General features: G+C 40.3%; 1 pseudogene; it reads left to right on the top strand.

Annotated features, from left to right (window-relative positions):
* The first annotated feature begins 3,495 nt into the window (after positions 1-3,495).
* On the top strand, positions 3,496-4,444 carry LOC140613750 (inhibitor of growth protein 4 pseudogene; annotated as a pseudogene).
* The last annotated feature ends 404 nt before the right edge of the window (positions 4,445-4,848 follow it).

A 4,848-nucleotide genomic window follows, 5' to 3' on the forward strand; every position in this document is an offset into this window, starting at 1 on the left:
ACACAAAAAGGTAGCATAAATCTCACAGGTAATTTGTATATATATAAGCATAGTTAGATCCTGCAATATGGTAATGATGGTACACTACTCACAATTTAGTTTAAAAATGAAAAACAGGGGATCCCTGGGTGGCTCAGCAGGTTTAGCACCTGCATTTTGCCCAGGGCATGATCCTGGAGACCCGGGATCCAGTCCCACATCGAGTCCCACGTCGAGTCCCACGTGGAGTCCCACATCGAGTCCCACATCGGGCTCCCTGCATGGAGCCTGTTTCTCCCTCCTCCTGTGTCTCTGCCTCTCTCTCTCTATGTCTATCATAAATAAATAAATAAATCTTTAAAAAAATAAAAGTGAAAAAAAAAGAACTTAGAAAAAATAACCATAAATACAATAGTCTATTCTTAATTATACAATATTTTAAAAATGTAAATTGTAATAGCAAAACTTAAAATGTGATGGGATAAGAAGTTCAAGTGTAAAGTATATAAATTCTTTTTTTTTTTTAAGATTTATTTATTCATGAGAGACACAGGGAGAGAGAGGCAGAGACACAAGCAGAGGGAGAAGCAGGCTCCTTGCAGGGAGACGCATGTGGGACTTGATCCCCCGACTCCAGGATCAAGACCTGGCCCAAAGACAGGCGCTCAATCGCTGAGCCACCCAGGCATCCCAAGTATATAAATTCTATTAAAGTAAGTTGTTGTCAGCTTTAAATTAGGCATTATAAGTTTAAGATATTTTATGTAAACCTCATGACATCCACAAGGGAAAATCTTATAGTAATTACACAAAAGAATACAATAAAAAAGTCAGAGCATACTGACACCAAAAGACTTCAAAATACAAAAAAAAAGAAAGCATGATAAGAAATAAGGAACAATGGGGTGCATGCATGGCTCAGTTGGTTAAACGTCTGCCTTTGGCTCAGGTCATGATTCTGGGGTCCTGGAATTGAGCCCCATGTTGGGCTCTCTGCTCAACAGGAAGTCTGCTTCTCCCTCTCCCTCTGCCTCTTCTCCCACTCATGCTCTCTCTCTCGCTCACTCATTCTTAAATAAACAGAATTAAAAAAAGAAAGAAAGAAACAAGGAACAATGGATATACTAAACAACCAGAAAACAACAAAATGGCAATAGTAAGTCCTTACCTATCAATAATTACTTTAAACAAAATAGATTAAATTCCCCCACATAAATAAATAAATAAATAAATAAATAAATAAATACATAAATAATTTTCCCCTCAAAAGACATAGATTTGCTGAACAGATTTAAAAAATGATCTGACAATATGTTGCCTACAAGAAACTTAGCCATAAAGATACACATAGACTAGGAGTGAAGATATGGAAAAAAAGCGGTTTCAAGCAAATGATAACCAAAAAAAAAAAAAAAAAAAGCAGGGCAGGGCAGGGGTAGCTATACTTGTATCAGAAACAATTCACTTTATACTACAAATGGTAAAAAGAGACAAAGAGGGTCATTACATAATAATAGAGGTTAGTATATCAAGAATATATAACAATTATAAATATTTATATGCCCAACATCAGGGCACTTAAATAATATTAAAAAAATTAACAAAGCTAAAAGGAGAAATAAATAGGAATACAATAATAGTTGAGGACTTTAATATCCCATTCTGGAATGGATAGACCATCCAGACAGAGAATCAATAAGGAATAAGGAAACTGTGTATTTGAACAATATTATTGACCAAACGGACCTAACAAACACATATACAGAACATTCTATCCAATAACAGCAGAATACATATTCTTCCCAAGCACACATATAACATTTTCTAGGAATGACCATATGTTAGACCATAAAATAAATCTTAGAAAATTCAAGAAGACTGAAATCATCTTCTCTGACCAGAATGACACGAAAACAGAAATCACTAAGAAGAAAATAGAAAAATCCACAAACACATGGAAATTAAACAACACTCTCCCAAAGAACCAATGGATGGAAGAGGAAATTAAAGAGAAAATAAAAGTTCTTGAGACTAACAAAAATGGAAACCAATATACAAGAACTATTGGGATACTATGCAAGAACAGTTAACAATATATACCTACATTAAGAAGCAAGTAGATGGACTCCTGGATGGCTCAGCAGTAGAGTATCTGCGTTCAGCTCAGGGCATGATCCCAGTCCAGGGCTAGAGTCCCACATCAGACTCCCTGCAAGGAGCCTGCTTCTCCCTCTGTCTATGTCTCTGCCTCTCTCTCTGTGTCTAAATTAAAAATCTTAAAAAAAAAAAAAAAAAAAAAAGCAAGAAAGATCCCAAATAAACAATCTAACTCTGTGCCTTAAGGAACTAGAAAAAGAACAAACTGAGCCCAAAGTCAGCAGAAGAAAGGAAATAATAAAGATAAGAGCAGAAATAAATGAAATTAGGAACAAAAAGACAGCAAAAAAGATTAACAAAGGTAGTGTTGGTTCTTTGAAAAGATAAAATTGAGAAACCCTTAGCTAGATTAACCAAGGAAAAAAGAGAAATGACCCAAATCAACAAAAATATAAACGAAAAATAACATAACACTTGATACCACATAAATTCAAAGAATTATATGAGGTTACTGTAAACAACTAAACATGAACAGATTGGACAACCTCGAAGAAATGGAAGTATTCTTAGAAATAGTCAACTTACCAAGACTGAATCAGAAAGAAAGAAAATCTGAATTAGTCAATTACTAGCTAGTAGATTAAATCAGTATTAAAAAAAAAAAATCTCCCAACAAAGAGAAGCCCAAGACCAGATGGCTTCAATGGTGAGTTTTATCAAACATTTAAAGAAAAATGAACACCAATACTTCTCAAATTCTTCCAAAATATTGAAGAGGAGAGAATACTCCCCAACTCATTTTATGAAGCTGAAATTATCCTGATATCAAAGCCAGGAAAAACACTACTAAAAGAAAACTACAAGGAGAATTTTTGCATCTATATTTATCAGGGATATAAGAATAAATTTAACCATGGGGGCAAATGATCTCTATACTGAAAATAATGACATTGATGAAAGAAACTGAAGTAGACACAAAGAAATGGAAAAGTATCCTGTGTTCATGGATTGGAAGAATTAATATTGTTAAACGTCAATACTACCAAAAGCCATTTATAGATTCAATGCAACCTCTATGAAGATTCCAGTCGTATTTTTTATTGAAGTATACAAACAAATAAAAAAACACTCCTGGAGTGCCTGGGTGGCTCAGTCGGTTGGGCGTGTACCTTTGATGTGGGTCGGGATCCTGGGGTCCTGGGATTGAGCCCCGCATCAGGCTCCCTGCTCACTGAGGAGTCTGCTTATCCCTCTCCCTCTGCCCTTCCCCATCATTCATGCTCTCTCTCTCTCTCAAATAAATAAATAAAATCTTAAAAAAAAAAAAACTCCTAAAATTCCTATGGAACCACCGAAGACTCTGGATAATCAAAAAATCATGAGAATCAAGAACAGATCAGGAGGTTTTCTTGCTTCCAGATGGCTGCGGGGATGTATTTGGAACATTATCTGGACAGTATCGAAAACCTTCCCTTCGAACTGCATAGAAACTTTCAGCTCGTGAGGCACCTGGACCAAAGAGCAGAGGGCGGGAAGGCTGAAATTGACAAGTTGGCCACTGAGTATATGAGTAGCAACCGCAGCCGGAGCTCCGAGGAAAAATTGGCTCTTCTCAAACAGATCCAAGAAGCCTATGGCAAATGCAAGGAATTTGGTGACGACAAGGTGCAGCTTGCCATGCAGACCTATGAGATGGTGGATAAATACACTCGGTGACTGGACACAGACCTGGCCCATTTTGAGGCTGATTTAAAGGAGAAGCAGATTGATTGAATCAAGTGACTATGACAGCTCGTCTAGCAAAGGCAAAAAGAAAGGTGGGACTCAAAAGGAGAAGAAAGCTGCCCGTGCTCGTTCCAAAGGGAAAAACTCAGATGAAGAAGCTCCCAAAGCCACCCAAAAGAAGCTAAAGCTTGTGCACACAAGCCCTGAGTGTGGGATGCCCTCAGTCACCTTTGGCAGTGTCCACCCCTCGGATGTGTTGGATATGCCTGTGGATCCCAACGAACCCACCTATTGCCTTTGTCACCAGGTCTCCTATGGAAAGATGATTGGCTGTGACAGCCCTGATTGTTCCATTGAGTGGTTCCACTTTGCCTGCGTGGGGCTGACAACCAAGCCTTGGGGGAAGTGGTTCTGCCCTCGCTGCTCCCAGGGCAAGAAAAAATCGAGAGGGGCCTTGGATTCCCACGATTTCTTCCACATCCCTGGACCTGGGCTAGTGGGGAGAGGAGAGCCTGTGCTGGGGCCCCGGGGCTTGGAGAGGGTGGATGGTGCAACTGCTGTCATCTCTTCTCCTCCCCTCCTCCTGCTCCTGGTGCTGAGGCTGTACCCCAACCATAGGAGGGAGGGATGCTGCAGCTGCTAACTGGCTGTGCTCTCATTCAGCCTGCCTCCCCTCAGAGGGAAGCGGTCTTGCCCACTGTCCTTTTGCCTCCATGCTGAGGTTGGTGCTGTATTTCCAAGGGATGGTCCTCTTCACCTCCCCGCCCCGTTCTGTATTAAGGACTAGGGCAGTAGCATGGGGGTACTCCCCAGCCCTCCTGACTCTCTCCCCCTGTGTTGGGGGGTGGCTACGGTGTGATAAACTTGCTATGTTCTCTTCCCACTTTGTCCCCAGTAGGGGCTCTCCCACAGCATCCCAGGATCCCGACCCAGATCAAAGGCACATGCCCAACCGACTGAGCCACCCAGGCACTCCAGGAGTGTTTTTTTTATTTGTTTGTATACTTCAATAAATTGAAGGGCACCCCTTCCTCTGTGCCAAGGGGA

This window comes from Canis lupus, chromosome 22, assembly GCF_048164855.1.
Source record: "Canis lupus baileyi chromosome 22, mCanLup2.hap1, whole genome shotgun sequence".
NCBI lineage: Eukaryota > Metazoa > Chordata > Mammalia > Carnivora > Canidae > Canis > Canis lupus.